This window comes from Suncus etruscus, chromosome 1 (assembly GCF_024139225.1).
Source record: "Suncus etruscus isolate mSunEtr1 chromosome 1, mSunEtr1.pri.cur, whole genome shotgun sequence".
Classification (NCBI taxonomy): Eukaryota; Metazoa; Chordata; class Mammalia; order Eulipotyphla; family Soricidae; genus Suncus; species Suncus etruscus.
Genome location: NC_064848.1, coordinates 131,919,867 through 131,942,934, shown reverse-complemented (window position 1 = coordinate 131,942,934; position 23,068 = coordinate 131,919,867). Strand labels below are relative to the sequence as shown.

The 23,068-nt window shown below is 34.5% G+C and overlaps 1 non-coding gene across 1 annotated transcript; it reads right to left on the bottom strand.

Annotated features, from left to right (window-relative positions):
* Nucleotides 1-16,405: 16,405 nt before the first annotated feature.
* Nucleotides 16,406-16,512, bottom strand: LOC125996517 (U6 spliceosomal RNA). The gene has a single exon (XR_007491281.1). It is a non-coding gene; the product is annotated as a U6 spliceosomal RNA (small nuclear RNA).
* Between the last annotated feature and the right edge of the window lie 6,556 nt (nt 16,513-23,068).

Sequence of the window (23,068 nt, the reverse complement as noted above, 5' to 3'; positions counted from 1 at the left end):
AGAAGAAATGGCCAGAATGACAAATGTGTGACAAAGTCAGTATCACAAATTTCTTCCTTACAAAAAGTTATTAGTTTAATATGATTTTAAGATATAAAACTTAAAATAAATGAATCTAGGTATATCTGCTATTGTGTTGTGTTTTATACTTTCATTGTAATAGGATGTTAAATTGGAATGGAATGCATTATTGAGAAAGCATTTCATATGCATTATTGAGAAGGCATTTCATAGTTTAACCAGTTTAACCAGCTTGAGTCATTTTTCATTCATACAACTAATATTTGATATAAGAATTTGAATTAGAAGATTTAAATGTCAAACTTCAACTTGGTTTCTACAACATATGTTCAACCAGTTTTACTACTGCAATAACAAATATGTCTGTGGCTGTATTATTATGCATAACTAATGATAGATTCATTTTATATTCCAGCGATTGCTTACCATGTATAATAATTAGTGTCAAATTGAATCATCACCAACATTTAAGTACCAGGATGTTTTACATAAAATGTTCTTAAATTTCCTCAGCATACCAGAAAAATGATAACTGGAACATGTAGTGTTTCCTGTTGACAAACTGGAACTTGGAATAACTAAGCTACATCTCTTAGGAAATTTCTTTCAATTTTACGGAAGTCTCCTACTAAGTCTTTCTTATTGTTTCTGATTCTCTGGTATCTGAAGACATTTAAATTTCTAATCTCTGTTTAAAGGCTGGGATGGATTTTTGTTTTACTCACATTAGATGAAGCTAAGGTTGGGCCACACCCACTGGTATTCAGAGGCTATTCCTGGCTCTATGATTAGGATTGACCCCTGGTGATACATATGGTCAACAATACATATGGCCCCCAAGCACCTCCAAAAATGATGCTTAAGTATGTATGGTCTCCCAGAAGACAAAAAAAATTGACTTATGTTAGCATGTAGTAAAGTCATTATTTTTAGTTTTAAACAAATAGCAACAAAGATCCAAAGACAACATAGATAAGAAATTGATCTACACAACTGAGTTGGTGTAGGAGGGTAGTATGAAAGGGAAGATGGATGGGTACACTGTTGAGGGCGTAGTATTGTCCATGATAAGCCATAATTAATTTTGGATACTTTCTGTTTTGCTGTTCCTGATTTGCTTAGCAGACAGAACCCCCATAGAGCTATTTGTTCTTGGGGGACCCCATTGAGCAATTGTTCTAGGGATTCTCCTTGAGGCTGAAAGCTTTGGAGATATTACTGCACCAGAAAAGACAGCACAAAGAGGGGTAACATTTTACACACACACACACACACACACACACACACACACACACACACACACACACACACACACACACACACACAGAGTCTGGCCATCCCTACTCCCTCACTGAGAGCTCTGATTAAAGGAGATAATACCTATCAATATGGTGTTTCTCCTGGGGCATACCTGAGCCCCATAGATCAAGCTTATCTGCTTCCTGGTGGCTCACCTACTCCCAGACTACTCTGCTCTGTCCTACTACCTTGCAGGTATCCCAGTAGGGATATAGAGTGTCTGGTCATCAGGCTGGGACCTGTTCCCTTCTGCCATGAACTTGGGGGAATGCCCTTGGTCCCCAAATACACCAGGAGGAGGAAATTGACCTTTTCCAGTCTACAGAGATGACACAATTAGAAGTATTTTAAATTAAAAAATAATAATTTAAAATTTACTAAACATAATTTTTCCGTTTTATTATGTAATAGGCTACAACAAAATATTAGGTAGGAGTATAAAAAGGTTCTGCTACTAAAACTTTTGAACTGCTAATAAAGTGCCATAAACATTCATGCACAAGTTTTTATGTGCAGAAAAGTCTTCTTTTTCTCTTGGTTATATTACAATATGAAGTTTCTGGGTCATATGGTATCACTATGCTTAATTATTATTATTTTTTAAAACTTTCAAACTGTCTCTTAAAGAAGTTGCAGATTTTTATATTCCCATAAACCATGATAATTTACAGTTCTTTACAGTCTTGCCATCATTCGTTATTATTTGTCATTTTTATTAAAAACCATTCTAATTGGTATGAAATTGTATTCCATTGTGGCTTGGCTTTGCAATTCTTTCATGGCCAGTAATCTTGAGCTTCTTTTCATATGCATATCAGCTATTTGTGTAGCATCTTTACAGAATGTTTATAAAAGTTCTTTGTTTATATATTTTAAAGTGTACTATTATTATTTGATTTTTATTTGCAAATATATGTTCCATTGTTTGGGTTATATTTTCACTTTCTTTACAATGCTTTTTAAACTCATGTTTGCTTTTATTTTGATGAGGTTAAATTATGCAGCTTTTCTTTGGTTGTTTGTATTTTTGGTGTCATATTTAAACTGCCAGATCCAAAGTCATGAAAACCTATTATTTAAAATAAATATCTTATATTTTTCAGTTCTTACATCTAATTTATTTAACATTGTGAAATTTATTTATTTTTTTCCATGTACAGGGAGGCAGGGTCCAACTTGTTTGTCTGTGGATATCTTACTTTTTCTATCTCTATTTATAAAAGTACCCCCTCATAGTAGTTTTAGTTTTGTCTCGATTTTCTTTGCCTCCACAGTAGTCTCAAATAATTGACCTTTTACCTAAATTCAAAGTACACATTCCCAGACTCACTGCTATATAATTAGTGAAAACATGTGGCAATGAAGTCAATCCTGAAAAAAATTGTTTACTCAATGTCTTTGAACCAAGTTTTTGGATGAGTGATCACAACAAGCTCCAAAAAATATTCCAAATCAAATAATCAAAAACTTTCTTTATTCCATGTAAACAAAATATTTTTTCAGGAGGGGGGCACATCCAGTGCTCAAGGGTTACTCCTGGTGGGCTTGGGAATCATATGGGATGCCAAGGATCAAACTTTGGTCAGCCATATGCAAGGCAAACCCCCTATCCACTATGGTTTCACTCCATAAGCTATCATTCCATAAGCTAGATTTTTTTTAAGGCTCTAAGGAGCAGTAGGCATTATCTGTCCATTTTGATTACTTGTTTACATTGGCTTTGAATGAGTGTTATATTTCATGTATATATGTTTTATAGAATATCTTAAAATAATAGTATAATTTTAATTTTAGGAAAAACATAACTCAAAGGTTAGATCTCGATTTCTTTTTAAATATTTTTTTAATTCTACATTTTTTACTTAAATTTTAAAAATTATTATTATTTAAATTTTTGGATTAGCCTGGTGTTGTTCAGGGTTTACTTTCCTCATGCTCAATGGTTACTCATTTGATTACTCAGGGGGCCATATACAGTGCCAGGATTGAACCAGTACCAGTCACATGCGAGATAATCACCATAACCCCTGTACTATCTCTCTCTGACCAAAGGTTCTATGTTTTATACTTTTAAAACTTCAATATGTATATTGCATATATCTGTCTATATATATATACGTATATGTATTGTGAAAAGGAACTATTTGTTCAGAAAGATGGGCTTAGTGCAGCATGTAAGAACCAAAAGGATCTTCTGCTGAGTGTTCCCTCCCCTATCCAAAGCAAAGAACCAGGAATAGCCCACAGAACTGCTGAATATGGCCCCCACTCCCCAAAGAAAACCCATAAAAATAAATATATATTATTTATATAAATATAAATCTGTATTTATAATATAATTTATATTATAAACATATATTTATATAATACATAATATATAAATTATATATCATTTATAATATAATTATAAATATGTTTATAAATATAATAAATATTTATATTTATATTCATATTATATTTATAGTATATTATATTTTTATAAATATAAATATTTATATATGTCCTTAAAAATAAAGTTTTAAATATACATGTGTTTACACATACATGTGTATGTATATATACATATACATATATTTAAATATATAATTAGTCCTTATAATGATGTTTTAATAATGAAGCTTACAAATCTATCCACAGGATAAAGAAGCCCACAGATAAGTCATCAGGAAGGAAAAAAATAATAAGAAGTCTTATCCCATGTTTTAAGAGTTGAAAATTTAATAACTTTCAAATTTGTAAAACTATCCTGGTACTTGACTTATTTAGAGAATCTCTCTACTTAGAAAACAATTGGCATGCTTTTTACAATGTCAAAGGATTGATCTCTCAGCTATGAATATGATACTTTAGCTAAACCAAGAAGAAAAATGCAACAAGAGTTACTATGCGACTGGTAGACTGAGAGAGGGTGTTACAATCATAAATGAGTATCACTGACCTATATAAAGTCTGAGGAAGGAAAGGAACAGCTATCTGCCTTAAAATTTAGATAGGAAATAAACCTAAAGTTAAGACACATCAAATTGTATATAGGGAGATAGCTTTTATACAAGGCTAGTGCTTAGAATAATGCTCCAAGTAGAAGGAAAATTAGATGCAAAGGGAATCTGATCTGCTGACTCAGGTTAACAGTAGGTACTTTTGTGGCTGCTAAGTTCTCATATTTTAATTTCAAATTTTATAAATTAATGCATGTTACCCTCTTTCAGTTCCTAAATCAAGAACCTGGGCAGAATAGCTGTCTAAATACAAGTACAATTTTTCTAGAGTGTTTTGTAACCCCCAGTTCTTCTGACTACAGTCTTTCCTATATTTTTCCCACAAATACCTAAAATACTACTGTGAATGATTTGTAATCCACTTTGGTCAAAATGAACATTATTAAAAAATAAAAAATATAGCAAACAAGACAGTCTAATCAGAAGTGACACTAGTCCCACTTACTTTTAAATAGCCTCAATTTATCTTAAACTCTGATTTCTTCATAGTTGTCACCCAATTCTGATGCTTATACGAATCAAAAGTAGAGTGAGTTGGACAAAAGAGCATCATCTTTGGAGTCCTATAGATTCTATTTGTATTAGATTTGAATGATCCAGAAAATTATCTAGTCACCTAGTGCCATATCTGTAAAAATGAGATTGTTGTTGGAAATCAAAGATATGACATATATATAACAGTGGCCATAAATAGTAAATGACCAAAAGGAAATGAACTGAAAAATGGCCTATAGAACCAATGGTAGCAATTTTAATGAGGGAGGTGGTACGTGTGGGGTGGATGGAAGAGATCTTTGGGTCATTGATGGAAGAAAGTTTAAACTAGTAGTAGATGTGATTTTAGAGTACTGCTTACATGAAACATTCTATCACTAAAAATAATGTAAATCACAGTGACCTAATAAAACTTATAAGACAAAAACAATAGAAATAGAAACACTTTTGATGACAGAAATCATGTCTTTCATTTCTATCACCTTTGAGCTTTTCCCAGTATCTGACATGTAGCAGGTGCTAAATAAATGTGAATCTCTTTCTCCTGTTTCACAAACAAACAAAACAGACCTAGCCATCAGAAATTGTATTTTTATTTTCATGGGTCTTAATAGTATCAGGAGGAATTGCTTGTTACATTCAATCCACTTCCACTGTTTGATGGCAACTCCCTTATTGTCATCTTAGGTATAAGTATTGTCATGCTTATGTGAAATATCTTATTCATATCAATTCAATCCTTACAAGAATTTCTTTTTTTTCTTTTTTTTTCTAAATTTTTTAAAATTATTAACAGGTGTAGCCCAAAAACCAAAAGAAGGAAGGAGAGGAGAGGAGAGGAGAGGAGAGGAGAGGAGAGGAGAGGAGAGGAGAGGAGAGGAGAGGAGAGGAGAGGAGAGGAGAGGAGAAGGAGAGGAGAGGAGATGGAGAGGAGAAGGAGAGGAGAAGGAGAGGAGAAGGAGAGGAGAAGGAGAGAAGGAGAAGAAGGAGAAGAGAGGAGAGGAGAGGAGAGAAGAGGAGAGGAGAGGAGAGGAGAGGAGAGGAGAGGAGAGGAGAGGAGAGGAGAGGAGAGGAGAGGAGAGGAGAGGAGGAGGAGGAGAGGAGAAGGAGAGGAGAAGGAGAGGAGAGGAGAAGGAGAGGAGAGGAGGAGACAACAAGAATTTCTATTTGAGTCCATTTTATTAGCCTTATTTATTTTACAACCTCCCAAAATTTAAATGTCTTACCAACACAATTTTATATCACATCATTCAAACAAAAAGTGTAATTGAAAAAACATGATATGAAATAATGTTGGTGAGAAGTTTGGATTTGTCCTCATAGTCTTGTCACTTGATAGGTTTAAGTGTATAAAAAGGATATAAATTGAGAAGAAAGTATCATTCTGAAAATGTTCCTCTATGATTCTGTGATAAAGAAGATGGGCTAGAGTTGGCATAAAAGGTTGAATTTACATGTAGTCGACCCCAGTTGGATCTTTAGCAACAAAACATATTATCTCCCTAGCACTGGTAGGGATAATTCTGAGTATAGAGCCAGAAAAAGGCCAGAGTGCTACTGGGTTGGCCCAAAATACCAGCTCCCACAAAATAAAATGAACAAAAATCCAAGAATATATAAGTATATATATATATATACATACATATATATATACTCTTATGAATAAATATTGGTCTGTTTCTTACCAAAGTTGTAAGTAATCAGTCACAAGGCATTCATTTGCTTCCTTTCAACAGTGAATTTCATCTATTAGCACCATTTTAAGACAAAAGCCACAAATTTAAGTAATAAAGGAGATTAGTCATGAACAAAGAATAGTGTAGTTAAGCCAACAGAAAATTACTGCAAGAGGGCAGCCTAGTTAACTTCTTGTATTCATGTTAATGACATTGCAAAAAAACACTAGACTTAGGTTAAAAACTAATTTCCAAGGAAAATGGGTCAGTCTGACAGTAAGTTGGATGTGTCAATGACACTACTTTTGAAATTACTATTCAAAACTATGTTAATTATTTTGTCTTTTCTTAATCATCAAGGGCAGGAGATGTTCCACACTCAAAATGGCAATACTTTGGGTGGCTAAGAGTTATTCCTGGAGGAGAAAAAATTGCCGGTGAGCAAGAGTGAAATCAAAGCAAAACTGAGATTACTAAGAGAGAAACTATATCTCACTAGTTTCTTTAAATTAAACTATCTAGTCATACTCCATAATAGGCTGGTTATTTTGAATTTATAAAGCCTTCTTTATTAGAAGAATGAACACTTTGATCTTCTCTGTGATCATCTTTCTGTGAATGTTTTGTGAGAAATCCATCAGTCATTAAAATCCTCTAAAATTCTATTCTGTTTTAATTTATTTATTTTTTCAGAAAACTTTTGTTTTAAAAAAAAATGCTACAACTGGTGCCAGCTGAACCAGGACAGACCAGGGGTTGATCCCCCAGCATTCCATGTGGTCCCCCAAGCCAGGATCGATTTCTGAGCACATAGCTAGTAGTGACTCCTGAGCATCCCTGGGTGTGACCCAAAAATCAAAAAAAAAAAAATGCACAACCAGAATTCATTCTAGATTCACCTACAAATTATCCTGAAATTTCTTTCCTGACTTATGTTATTGTCACATGTGAATATTTTAAGATATATTTCTGACATATAAGGGTTCCAGGCATGTGAGTGAGAACACTCAAGAAATAGCAGGAAATATGGTTCTTGAAATTTTAAAGTAGCTTAATTCAACTGTATTTCCTTCCTCAAATTCCCATCTTTAAAATCTCTACCCCTCTCCTCTACTATTCCTGAGTCCCCCATCTTACTTCCCTTACCTCATCCCCCTTTCTAAAATATTAATTAATTAATTAAACACTGTGGTTACAGGTTCATCATAAAATCCCATTCCCCTTTTAAGCCTAAGAGCCAAAGTTAAAGATATGGTCAGGTATGCTGACCATGCCTCCATCCAGGTGGAGGATATGTTAATTGCTCTGTCTAGGCCAAAGTGCTAAAATAACTGGGAAGTACTATTTTTGCAAGAATTGAATCCTTTAAACTTGGAATTTGTTGTGCTTCTTGGTTCATGAGAGTTCAGTTTCTCACTTTATAGGACACAGTTCAATTTTCATCTGTTCAGTCAATTGTTTACTTCAGAGAACTAAATCAATGATTATTGAGGTTGTGGTTAATAATAAATGATAATAATGTTGATGTTTAGGACTTGTGCATAAATCTGAAGTCAGCTAGATTATCCTACCTCCCATATTGACCTCTATTAAGAAATGAAAATAGAAAAATAGTTAATTTATATGGACTTAGAAATTTCATTATATATTTATTACTATATTATTCTTTCACACGAATCCATTATCTTATGGATTATAAAAGTGGTAATAATTTTAACTATTAAAATGACATGATTTGGTTTTTAAAAATACAGAACATTTTGGGTTTGAATATGGAATATGGAACTTAGAGAATATACCCAATGAAATACAGTTTTTGGTAAGTAATAGAACGTATGATGAGAACCAGATAAGTGCACCACAAATCAACTTTAAAATTGGGAACTAATCAAATTTTAGAAAAATGACTGTCAGGAGAATGTTTGACTCACATTCTTGACTTAATATTCTCAACAATATCAATTTATTAAAACTAAGATATACTTTGAACTTAAATAATTCTTAAACTAAAGATAGAAATGTACAAATAAAACAAATTTAGTTTATATATAAATAAGGCTTTTCCAACAATAGTAAAAGAATGTGACTATTTTTCCAAATCGAAGGTGAATACACAAACTTTTCATCTAAATATTTACAGGTAAAGTATTTTAAATTATAGGAATATTTTCAGTGGACCAAATATTTCCCCATTATAAGCAACACTTTCATTGCTTTTATGAGTATTTTATTGAGGAAATACTTTTGTAAATAATATTATATAACTACCTGTAAGATTAGTTGTTTCTTATGTACCTATATTGATAGGTAAGTTTAGAGAAACTTTTTATGAAGAATTCATTTTTTTCCTAACACTCAGCATATAAGAAAAGTAAATATTCACATTAATTAAAGAACAGACAATATTATTTAAATGTAGGGTTATATGCATTATTAAAATATTATTGTAAATCTCTTATAAATGTTTCTTATAAATCCTGAGTCTATTTTTAAATGTACTATTTAAACGCTTCTGTGTTTTACACTTGTAAAAATTTCTTTAAAATGGCTCAATGGTTTGAAGTACTTGTCTGGCATGCATAAGGATATAAATTTAAACTTTGATATCAAAGACTTAGAAGATATCTCAAAGGATTGGGAAACCCAATTTCAATCTCCAGCAATATTGTGTACAGCTCAAGAAGCATCATACATACCATTGTAAGATCCAAGCTTACATGTACTAAATCTATCCTGATAGCTCCACTGTCTGGTATCCTCAGCAAGCAAAATAAAACTAACTTTGTTAGGAAACAACTAATATCAAGAATGGCCAGAAAGATAGTACCAGCACATAGGATGCTTGTCCTGCATGTGGCTGACCCAAGTTATATCACTCTCTTCTCATATGGTCTCCTGAGCACTGACAGAAGTAATTCATGAGCAGAGAGCCAAGAGTAATGCCTGAGCACCACTGGGTATGGTCCAAAAGCCAAAAGCTAATAATAATAATAATACAATGAAAATATCTTTGATACAACAGAGCAGAAAGAGGGCAGCAAGCTTGCCTTTATGTCAAACCTTGATTATCTGGGTGTAGTCTGTGTAAGATGCATATTTGAAATGCACCTCCTGGGGGAATAAGTGGAAAATAAGAATTGGAATTGCCAGGATGATCTATAAGCATAAACAGATTTAAGAGGCATCTACTAGGTTCAACTTTAAGCTTACATAGGATTTAAAAACAGAAAGCTTGCACATTCTTGGAAAAAGTAAAGGACTAGACTCAGGAACCTTAGTTTGAAATGCAAGTTGGGCCTGACACCCTGCTTTGTTATCCCGGGAGTTGTAGTCAGGGTCAGGTAAATTGATACTTACAAGCAAATCAGCTCTCTAACCTCATTATCACTGCTAGCCATAGACTGTTATCTCACAGCCACACCCAATGTTGCCTGTATGACCAAAACAAAAGCCTCTCTGCCTCCCTTAATGTTGTCCGGGCTCTCTCCCTCAATGCGAATGTCCCACAAGCTGGCCCAAAGAGATGGGTCTGAGCTCTGCTCACAGTTCCTAGTCCTGCTGTAGGACTAAGTCAGGGCTTTACAGTCTCCTGAAATTCTCCTGGCAATGGCAACACTACTCGATGGCCTCAATGCCACTGCTGGACTTCTTGTCTTTGGTATCTAAGTAGGAAATTTTATTCTCTTATAAAGTTCATACAAATCATGTCTAATCTTATGTTAAAATATTTTTAAAAATAAGCGTTTATGGGGGCTAGAGAGATAGAGTAGGTAAGAAACTTAGCCTTAGAACTCATGGAAGACCTGGATTCAACATCAAGAAATCCATGTGGTCCCAAAACCCCAGCATAAGTAATCCTTGAGTATAGAATTAGAAATAAGCCCTAAGCACTGCTGAGTATGTGATCCCCAAAACCAAACCAAATAAAATTATTTTACAGTTACTCACTATAATCCTGAAACTAATCAACAATGTCTTACATACAAATTCTAGATTTAATGGTATTAACATTAGATGTCAAAGTAATAATTATTGTTTTAGAATGGCATTATATATATGTATATATATATATATATATATATTTGGCATGCTATCTATCAATCTATATTTAAGCATTGCCTCATGAGTCAGAAAAATTAAAATACAGGGCTTGAATTTCTGACCTGGTTTCAAGGTCTGATACTACATGGTCCTAAGTATTGGTAATTGTATTTCTGGAGGCCTCCAAATACTTCCAGGGTTTTCTGGTAGTCCTGGGCACCACTGAGGTGGCCCTGATATACCTTGGTGCTTTATACTTGGCTTGTAACATTGAATCACCAGTCACACTGGACAAGTGTCATGAATAGTAAGTGACTTTTATATATATACATATATATAATTATATATATACATATACAATTTCAATATTTTGTCTTGATGAGTATGTAGAGAATAAATGTAAACTCCCTAGTATATAGTAAGTGCAATGAGTGGACAATACTATGATATTTTAAAGTTTTATTTTTATTTTGTTTTTTTTTTTTGGGGGGGGTGAGGGAGCATTCTCAGCCATGTTCAGGGGTTAGTCTTGACTCTGCACTCAGAATTCATTCTTGACAGTACTTTAGGAACTATATGGGATGCTAGGTATTGATTATGGATTGGCTGCAAACAAGACAATTGCCCCTACCTCTGAACTATCTCTCTGGCCCCAATTTGTGAGATTGTTCTATACTTGTTAAAAACATATTTGAAATGCACTAAGACATGATTATGCAATGGTCTGTCATATTTAGATTATATAGATAAAACATAGAAAAAATTAGGGGCTACGAGGGTTAAAATGCATGTCTTACCTGTGGCTAATCTCAGCTTAGTCCCCAGCTCCATATATGGCTTTTCTAGCATAGCCAGGCATGATCCTTGTGCACAAAACCTTGTACACATTGATGGTAACCCATTCCCCTCTTCAAAAATAAATTACAATCAAAATATTTTACTTTTGATATAATAAGAGAAATTTCTATTTTTCTATACACAAGGCGATATTTGACAGTTTTTTGAGACTAAGCAGCAATTTATTGCTTGAAAGATCTGTGAAACAGGATAGCCACCCCTCCACCTATATGAATTGAGTCTTGAGCAAAGATAATTCCCAGGTGCAAGCCAAAATTAGACCTGCCAAAGTCAGAGTAAGCAGATGTTATATCACAAATCTTTCAGTTTATTCTCTTTTAGGTATGCTCAGAAACAGCTTAAAGGAAATAATTCAAAAATTGTGAGACAGCCCCTCCACACCAGAAAGCAATGTAACCTCAAAAGGGGTACTTCCCAGTGAAGCTGTAAATAAAAAAATAGAAAAAAGCTCTGGAACCATTATGCTGGGAACGGGTTTTCCCATAAGACTGATAGTCCTCGCCAGCATAAGAATATCTCATACATTGAATTATTGTCAAAATCTTTCCAGGATATCCCTAACCCTGTAACCTTAACATACTTCAATAAGTTAAGAATGTGTCTTGGTATTTTTGCCTTTGTGTAGAAGGTATACATGTGTGCTAAAGAACCTGCTTGAGGTCTCAAGGTCTCTTTGGACCAGGGTCCTCAGTACTGAGCTCTAATAAACTTTCTATTCTCTATCTATCTATGGTGTCTCTGTGTTTCTGGCCTAACATATCCTTTTACAAAGTTATTTTAAATGGCTAAACTTGCCTATTCGAGTTTTAGTTATGGGTGACTCTTTTAGAGGTATTTATATCATACAAGTCAATAATGTTCACTATAAATGAGTCAGTTCTTTTATATCTGTAACAGTGAAAAATACAGAGAAGAGGAGAAAGGATAGTATAAGTAAAAGATAAAATCATTTTGTTTTTGTTTTTGGTTTTGGTTTTTGGGCCACACCGGCAATGCTCAGGGGTTACTCCTGGCTGTCTGCTCAGAAATAGCTCCTGGCAGGCACGGGGGACCATATGGGACACCGGGATTCGAACCAACCACCTTTGGTACTGGATCATCTGCTTGCAAGGCAAACGCCGCTGTGCTATCTCTCCGGGCCCATTTTGTTATGAGACCCTTTTTCAGATCAAATTGACTAGCACCTCAGTCCATAAAGAAGGATCTGGAAAAGTTTTCATCTGAAAACTAATGACTCTAGAATGGAGAAAATCGAGGGCAGAAAGTAGATAAGAAATCTCAAAGGTTATTCATTTCACCTCTATCTGATTTTACTATCATTGTTCTCTCTTTCTATTGGTTCTTGTTTATGTTACCTAAAGGCCTTTTCATTTTTGGAATTATCGCACAAAGTAAAATTCTTTGCGATGAATAAGTGAGACTTCATTTTTTTTACTAGGTGATCAAGGAATTTTGAGAAAAGAAATGGTTTCTTTAAAAAATAGCTAGTTTCAATAAAAATCATTTTAAAATAGCTGGAAAAAGAATATGCCACAAACTCTAAAGTATCATGTGTCTTTTTTGAAAGTTTTATTTTGTTTAGCATGCTAATTTTACCAAATTCCCATATGAAATTATAGCTTTAGAAATTTAGATGTTTGGAAGAAAAACCTTCCTTCTTATCTACATTGAGAAAATAGTAAAAATTTAATAATTTTTTCCTTGATAGAACAAGAAAATGGTCTCATTAGTACAGAATTTTAAATAAGACCTAAAAGGTAACTATAAATTATATAAATGTAGTTATTTTTGCCAAGAGAATTTAACTATAAATTACAGAAATACATTTTGTTTAAGGCAGATACATGTAACTTGTTTATTGTATGATTAACTTCCAATATAACAAGAAATAAAATAATGAGTCTTTAACCCTGAGTAGTTTAAAAATAGATCCTCCCTATCATTGTTATAAATTACCATATCTATAAGAGTATGTCTATAAGAGCTTGTTTACACACAGATACACATATACTTTGATGACTCTAATGACTCATCTCTGCAGATGATCTAGTTAGATGCAGCAAAAGAGTATCAACTCAGTACTGAACAATTTTTTATTTTGTTTTGGCAAGGAGACTTTATATATATATATAAGTTTATAACTTTATAAACCTTTATATATATAAAGGTCGACATATATATATATATGTCGATGGTAATTTTTAATTTTCTATCAAAGGGGTCAGAAGAGCCTGAAAAAATGAAAAGAGCTTTCCCTTCATATAGCAAGGAAATCATTGTGCAACTGGGTGTGATGCTGAAAATGAAAATGCAGCTCAAGGTCACTGAAAGCAATTTGAAAGACAGCAGAGAATTCCTGAATGGGAGAGTCAAAAGCTCTTAGAACCAAAGTTCAAATAAGCAAGGCAGAAGGTTGCCTCAATACAGTGTCTAAGAAAATCCAGAAACAAAAATTTGTTCCCAAATTTTTCCTTTGACACTGCCATTCTCTGAAATTCTCATTATAAGCATAATTTTTTTAGCTCATGCAATGAAATGAGTTTCGTTAGATATTTCTAAACTCTTGTCTGAAGGTACACGTTAAGGACTTGCTCAAGATACTATTCAAGTGTGGATCTGGGAAGATGTGGAATTTCAAAAGAGGTGAAGTACATTGTGGGAACACTTAAAAATTTCACAAATTTTCCACTTCCTAGGCTTGAAAAATGAAAGTAAACCAATGGGGAAAGATAATTTTACTGCTGAAAGGTCTTTGATTTCTCTAAGACACTTAAGCTTATCTCTCTGTGTTAATTATAACAGTAAAACAATAAAACTATAGATTTAATTTTAACTCATGTGGGGACACCTAGGGAAGTAAATGAAAATGATGAGCTAGAGAAATATTAATCCAGGTTGGTTATTTAACATCTGCCTTATTTTGAGACGAACTATTGAAGGCATCTGCTCAGAACAATGAAACTCTTCAGTAGTATTTTGGTTTATCGTCGATTTTTCCTGGTAATTTTCAGTCTGTTGATTTTACTGCCATTGCCAATTATACTCGGAACCAAGGTATGTAAACCTGATTGATTTCCTGATTTATTTAACTGTTCTTTATTGTTGCTATAAAGTTACTTCACTTCTCACTGAATGGATGTTGATATTTGGAGCTCGTAGTCAAGATGCTTTCCATTGTGCTTTGCCTACTTTTCTCCTTTTTAATGGTTAACACTGACAGCTTATCAATAATTAACAGGAGTAATGAAATAATATATTCAGAATTTTTCTGTATCTAGCAACTAGGTAAAAGGAGGAAGGAAAGAAGCACAACCTTTGAAATCTTGTAGTGTGAGTTAATTAATCTCTAGTGCCCCTTAAAAGTTAATCCACCTCCTTCCCTTGTGAGCAACAGCAAGGTGACCTGGAGAAAATACCTGGAAGAGCAGGCTGGAGTGCCACAATTTGGCACTGATAGATTTTCTTCTCACTTCCCTTGCCTTGATGTTGGGATCACAGAGCCTGGGGGAAAATTAGTTTCCTCTTAGAAAAAGAAGATTTGGGTGCATGAAGTAATTTGCCTTAGTTAATCAGAAAAACCTATAAAGTTGCAGGTGATGGGTGAAGTGGAGAGGCTGGGAAGTAGCTTCTAGAATACTTCCAACTCTCTGTGCTGTCAACCTTAGTCACCCAGAGACTTACCTGGCAGGGTTAGTCCTGGCAAAGTCCACTATGATCACCTACACCTCTTTGACTCCAGCGTTTTGCCAGCCCCAGGAGGTAGCTATCAAGAAACTCTTGAAGTCACCTTGTTCTGCACACTGAGAATATGGTCCTCCCTATCGAAGTTCTGGAAGAGTCCATATTCCAGATTGAACAGGGAATTTTCTCTTTGCAGGAAAAGGAAAATCAGTCCTGACTTATAGCACATACGTTTTCCTCTCAAAAAAGAATTTCAGGAGGAAGCAAATAATGAAGTAAAGTACTTTGTATTCTTTTGGTTTGGTTTGGTTTGGTTTGGTTTGAGGACCACACTCAGTAGTCCTCAGCAATGCTCAAGATCATTCCTGGCTAGCTCGGGGACCAGTTCTGGGTCTAGTTCTGGAGATCTAACCTATATCATTCACATTCAGGGAAAGTGCCCTACCACCTGTACTATCTCTACTGTCCTGAAGCAAAATAGTTGTATTGAAAGAGATTTATTTAGGGAAGTGTTACAGTCCACACTTCCCTTAAAAAGGGAAAGGTATATAAAAATAGAGGTAGATGTTGAGGAAAGAACAAGAGCTTCTTCAAGTGGAAAAGCAGAGAAAAGAGGTTAACTGCAATATCAATAAATTGTCTTGGTCTGGAGTTCACTGCATACATAAAATTAATCTTCATGTTGTCACAGGAAAAGTCTTGGACTATTGAGGGTTATTCTAAATTCTTATCTTGATCTATAGATTCCTTGTAGCTTCTGTTCAGAGGTGTCCACCCTTTCAAGGTGATACTTAGGTCTCCAAAGAGCTCAAGATTTATATCAAGTACCTTTGGACTATATCAGGACTAGGCAATTTCTATTTTTCATTTATAAATTTGTTTGGAGGCCACACCCAACAGACCTCAGGGCTTATTTGGGACTCTTCAGTCTGGGATCACTTTCTGACAAGCTCAATGTATCAGTGGGGTACCAGAAATTGCACTCACCTGAACTGCACACAAATGCCCTCCCCACTGTACTATTTCTCCAGATTTGGAAAATTCTTTTTAAGTTTTATTATTTCCCCAAAGCTCATTATTAGACCTCTAAACTCCTCATCCATCTCCCTAGAGTTACTATTAGAATAGAATACTATTCTAATAATTTGAAATTTTATTTCATTTTTATTTACTTGTAAGCATTTTTCTGTTTGACTTTGGCTAAATTCAGAAATGATATAAGAGGAAAAAAAAAAAAGAAAGGAGAAAGAGCAGACAGACTCCCACAATAAAAGGGAAAGGGATTTTCTTTAACCAGGATTCTTCTTATTTTCTTTCTTTTCTTTTTTTTTTTTTTTAAATATGGAACACTTCACGAATTTGCGTGTCATCCTTGCGCAGGGGCCATGCTAATCTTCTCTGTATCGTTCCAATTTTAGTATATGTGCTGCCGAAGCGAACACTTGTTTGTTTTCTTTTAGTGAAGCTTTGATTTATTTTCTTTTTTCTTTTTTGGGTTTTGGGCCACAACTGGTGACTCTCAGGGGTTACTCCTGGCTATGTGCTCAGAAATCACTCCTGGCTTGGAGGACCATATAAGACACTGGGGAATTGAACCACAGTCCGTCCTAGGTCAGCGCATGCAAGGCAAACACCCTCCTGCTGTGCCACCGCTCCAGCCCTGCTTTATTTTTTTTAATTAGATTAAAGTCAAGAGAGGAAAAAAAAATAAGACATGTTCTAGGAAAAATATGAACTTTCCTATAGACAGAAGATTTGTAGATACATACTTCAGGTTGAAATGCAGGTCAATTTTTATTGTGAATGAAACCCAAGTGCCTCAATTGATTTTAGTAAGGCTTCTTCCAAACTGTCATAGCCCGAGTAAGGGTCTGTTCTCAAGCAGAAAAAGCTGTGGATTCAAGATAGTTTTTTCATATTCTTATCATAACCTTTAGATTCTTTTGCAGCTTCACCTTTTCTAAATGGATCCACTTATCTCTACTCTGTGGCTCTTTCTCTCCAAAAACTCAGAATATACATCTCAGAGGATGTGACCCTCAAGTCATTGGGCTCTAACCTCTTTATCTTTTTTTTTTTCAGTGTTATCTGTCTATTCAGTATAGTCTAGAAAATACAGTATTGTTTTATGTTTGTTCTTTATTGTGATTTTTAAAATTACCTTATTAAAGACTTTTAAAACAGTTTTAGGTATAGTTGTTTATAGTACTATTAATGCCTTTTAAAAATCTCTTGGTAAAAATAGCCTGAATCAGCAAACAAGTGAGCACTTTATGCTAAGCTCTAGGATCTGAAACACGCAAAACATGTGTTTAACTTTTTGAACTATGTCTCTGATTTTGTATCACTGCTTACAAGTTATGTGATCTGGACAATACTTAAACTTACTATAAGTCTGTCTGTCTTCTCATATGTAAGATTATGATGAAAACCCATGATTGTTGTAAAGGTTTAGTGAATACATACTAATCAAGGTCTTGGAACAGTGACTGACACAGGCAACAGTGCATGGGGGAGTGCAAGTGGATCCAAAATTGTTTTTACAGCAGGTGAGAGTCCCATAGGGATACTTTATGATCCCCTCTCTCTAAGAGGTAAGACTTACTAATGTCCTTCTTCATCAATTGTTGACAAGGTTATAATACTCTGATTTAACACAGAACCTCATAATTTAAGTATATGGAGTCCTTCAACCTTTCTCAAGAGTCTGCTACTAATGTGGGTGTCTCTTAAAGAAGTTCATTAAAAGACAATAATTTGTTTTTACTACTCTGCTAAAGTCTCTACCTAGAAAGCTGACAAAAAGGCTGGCTCACCTTTGCAGCTTACTGTTGCAGGTTATCTCCTACCAGGAATAACCCCCCTTACCCATGCCTTCTCTGCGTTCCAGAGCTTGGGTCTCTCACATGGAGGCCTCATGAAGGGAAGATACTACTCTATACCCTCTTTGGTCAAATATTATTTTGATCCCTTTGCTTCTCAGAGAATTCATAGTAAAAGCAATAGGTACAGTTTATTGCTTTTAATTTGGTAAGTTTTACTTCTCAAATTTTGTGTGAGGAATCCTTCCTTTTTCTTTTTGCACCTCACATGGAGCAGGGAGAAAATTCTGAGATCACAATTCTGAGGACCCCTCTATGATTCTCTCTACAGGTCATTAGATGAGAAATTTAAACCATAGACAATGAATTTCAATCTCCATGTTCTACCTCTCACAAAAACTTGTTATTCTCACATGATGGTGTTTAACAATTCTTTCTTTTCAATTCACTGGTTTTATTGGCCCCTCAAACTTGACTGTCTCCTTCCAGAGAATTTTGGTTTGTGCCTGAACATTGCTGTTCTGTACTTTAGGATTAGTCAGCACAGGTTCATGTGTTCATGTGGCAGAGAAAAAAGTAAAATAAAAATAGGTTATGCCTGCATAGCATCGGTATATTGTAAGTTCTTATAAGAATATAAGTTCTTTGATAAGGAAAACAAGGAGCTGAAGTGATAGCACAGCAGGAAGGGCATTTGCCTTACACATGGCTGACCTGGGTTCAATCCTTGATATTCCATATAGTCCCCTGAGCCTATCTGGAAAAACTTCTGAGTGCAGAGCCAGGTGTAACCTTTGAAAGCTGCTGCATATGGACCAAAAAACAAACAAACAAAAAAAAAAAAGAGAGAGAGAGTAAGAACTAAATTAAAAGTAATGACTTCAGTAAATTATTTTTTGACTAGAAAGTGTATTTTTTTAAATTTGTGGGACACACTTGGTGACACTTAGGGGTTACTCCTGGCTATGCCCTCAGAAATCGCTCCTGGCTTGGGGGACCACATGTCACACCTGAAAATTGAACCGCAGTCTTTCCTGTATCAGCTGTGTGCAAGGCAAATGCCCTGCCACTGCGCCGTTGCTCCTAGAAAGTGTATTTTTACAAAAGAAAAGATTCATAAATTTTTCCATGGAGGGGTTGAAGTGGAAGGGATAGGAAGTTATTACAAAATGGCAATTCTAGAGTGGGACTAAAAGTTCAGAGTTTGGGCCTACAACATTTGGGGACTACAAGAGTTACACTGATTGGTGTTCAGGGGGTCATCCTGTGCTGCATGCTGACAGATTAAATATAGAAGACGTACTCCAGACAACCCAACAGTCATTTTTTTCCTTACAATTTATTATGAGCACATTAAATCTATGGGGAATACAGGTATATTTAGTAAACTGAACTCATTTCTTTCCCTCAAATCAATTTGTTAAAACTCAATAAATGGTAATGCTAAAATTGTTTTCAAAGCACTAAAACAGAATTTTGTCTTTTTTAGCTTACTTAAAATATATATTCAACTATCCAATCAACTTCTAATTGAACTTAAAGAAAATAATTTTAACTGCTGCTTATAATAAAAGTAGATTTTTTTCCCAGAGCAAATGAAACTCTGGATAGTATTACTTGTAATTAATGTCTTATTTGAATAAATACCTTAAAATACAATAATTAATACAATAAATAATTAAAGTCAAGGAATACTGTTTGTTTTTTGCTTTTTTTTTTTTTTTTTTTTTTTTTGGTTTTTGGACCTCATCCGGTGAAGCTCAGAAGTTACTCCTGGATATGAGCTCAGAAATAGCTTCTGTCTAGGGGGACCATATGAGATGCCAACCAGAGATCAAACCAGATTTGTCCTGGTTGAGCCACATGCAAGGCAAAGGCCCTACTGCTGTGCTATCGCTCCGGCCCTAAGGAATACCATTTTAATTGTGGTATACAATAAAAGTATATCCCTTTTAGAGGCCATGTGACTCTTGAGTGCATAAAATTTAAGCAGCGACTCACTTGGACATAAATTCTGATCAATTTCATTACCATCAAGTTTCAAAACTGGAGAATCATATGCTTCTATGCAAACAGAAATAGGACAGCTAGAGAATCAAAGCAAAAAAGCCAATTTTACTTTATCAAAGCACAACAAGTCTAACTGATATAGGAACAATAAACAATGAATTAGTGACTAGTTCATTTTTCATTTTCCTACTTATTACTGAGTTATTTCTATTGACTAACTTTAATCCTTGTCTAGATCCCACTTCCTGTAAAATGTGGCACAAAATGAGAGATCTTAACTAGTGTTTTAAAGGAATATTCAAAGAGAGGGGAAACAATTGCCTTGCAGAATAGTCAGTCAGGTTTTCTGCCATCTGCTTTTTGTAAATTATATTACTTATACTTAATTACAAATCATAAGACAATTGCATGCCTCTCCAATTGTACTTTTACATTTGTGAAAATTAATGCTTAAAGATGAGAACCAACAGGGCCACAAATATGCTATTTAAATTTAGATTCTTTCAGAATCACCAGTAATGCTGTTTTTCAATTGCCACATATACTCAAAGTCTTAGTTCTTCCTCAAATTAGTAGTTAGTAATCAGTAAAAATAATCCTATAGCACAATTGCTATTTAGCAGCTATTTAAAGGAAATAAATAAATGCAATGATATTGTCTTCATTTTAGTTGGATTGTTTGTTTGTTTTTTGTTCTTTTTTTTTTTTGTCCACACCCAGTGACGCTCAGGGGTTACTCCTGGCTATGCGTTCAGAAATAGCTCTTGGCTTGGAGACCATATGGGACTCCAGGAGATGGAACCAAGGTCCTTCCTAGGTCAGCTGCATGCAAGACAATTTATCTTCATTTTGGAACAAGAGTTTAATAAATAATTTTATATAGAAACTCTTTAAAACTACACAAAGCAAGCCAGATCAATAGCACAGTGAGTAGGGCATTTGCTTTGCTGCTAATCTGGATTCAGTCTCTGGCATCCCATATAGTCCCACTAGCCTGCCAGGAATTATTTCTGAGTGCAGAGTCAGAAGTAACACCTGTGTACTGCCAGTTGTGAACCAAAAAAATATAAAAACAGGGGCCGGGCGGTGGCGCTAAAGGTAAGGTGCCTACCTTGCCTGCGCTAGCCTTGGACGGACCGCGGTTTGATCCCCCGGTGTCCCATATGGTCCCCCAAGCCAGGAGCAACTTCTGAGCACATAGCCAGGAGTAACCCCTGAGCGTTACCGGGTGTGGCCCAAAAACCAAAATATATATATATATATATATAAAAACAACAACATCAACAACAAATCTCAACCAACAACAAAATAACTACATAAAGCTACATGCATTTAGTCCAGCTATGTTCCTTGCACACCTATATTCTTTTATGAAAATTTGTATCATCTTGTTCATTTTCATCATTCTCAGCAACCTGTACTATTTTTTATTTCTTTTTCCAGTTCTCATTTTTATTATTTTGCTTTAATGAAACAAAACCATGAAGAGAAAATTTGCTTGATTTGCAATAGGAGGAACAAATTGAATTATAATAATTTTATAGATCATTTCTCCTAGTCATGCATAACTCTTTATATTTTATACATTCATTAGGACATTTTTACAAATAAGAATACAGGAAAATATCCCAAGAATTGAGGAGCTATTTCCTAATTGATTGCAAACCTAAAAAGATAGAAACAAGGCAATACCACAAGATTTCAATTTTATCTCAGATACATCAGGATTTTTTTTAGAAAATCTTTATTACAGAGAAAGTTTGGTTCAAAATATTGTAGGAATGAATATGACAGATGAAATGTTATAAAGTTCCCCCCAAATGAACACTTTTGTTTAATCCAGTGGTGCTGTGCTGCTCAGGCCACTGGTGCTGGGGGGTCCTGTAAGGCTATATCTAGTGGTATTTGGAGAACTATCAGTGCTCTGACTCAGAATGTTCTGCATGCTAGACTTGTGCTCCAACCTTTTGAACAATCTTCAAGGTCAGAAATTGAGTTTTCAGACATGAAAGGGCACACAAATGTTAAAGTGTAATAATAACATATAGAAATCATGTTCTGTAATAATGTGGTAAATGAGATGAATCATCAGAGACCCAAATCTGATATATTTTTATTTCATGAGCATTTGTGAGCATTTCCTAAGCCCAAAGTGTTATCATTAATTAGAGAGGTGGAAGTTAGAAGTTTAATTCAATGTTTCTGCCTTCAAGTAGATTGAAAAAATCCTTAAAGTCAATAATTGGCTGGCAAATATGAATCACATAATAAAGTGGTATGTAAATTGCTGTTAAATTATTTAAACTTAATTGCATTTACAAACTTGTAGTTGAAAGAAGTTTAAAAACAAAAGACAATAAAACTCATATTTTTCCAACCACACAATCTTGCTTGGTCATGAGCTATTGTTTCTTCTCTTTTGTTTACTCTCAAAAAAAGTGATACTTTTTTCTCATTTCCAGGACTAAAATATTTGTCATCTCAAATGCTGAAGATATTCCTAAAATCCAATCATTAAGTCTATATTGCTTTGTTTGTGAAATCTACCCTTATTTTATTGACATTCCATTGCCATTTCTGCAGGCACGTCCTTCCATGAAATTGACTTTATTTTATTCTTGCTTTTGCTTTGTTTTGGGCTTCATACAGCTGTGTTTAGAGCCTACCCCTATCTTTGCATTTGAGAGTTCTCTTCTGATGGGGCTTGATATGCCATATTGGGTGCTCAATATTGAACAGAGTTCAAAGTGTAAGGCATCATATCCACTGTACCAGTCCATTTTATAATTTCTTTTTCTTCACTTTATTTAAAGAAAATGCATTACAGAGTTCACATAGTTGACAAGTTGACTATAAGAAATTTATTTCCAGATAAGTGAGAGTGAAGTTATTTAAAAATAATAGAAAGAAAAAATAAAGAAGACCAGAAATAAAACTTAAAAAAGAAAAATATATAGTAGCAAGCACATTTGAGAAAATTACTATATCTCCAATTAAATTATTAATATAATGGCAGAGGTTTAGAGTGCTCTTGTTCACTGTCCGTTATGTTAAATTGGTCTGTTCCTATAGGGATGATAGCACCAAACAAATAAATTTGTCCAGGAATTCAAAGTACTAGTATGGATACTGCAGCTTTAATGGGCATGTTCTCAGCTGCAAGTCC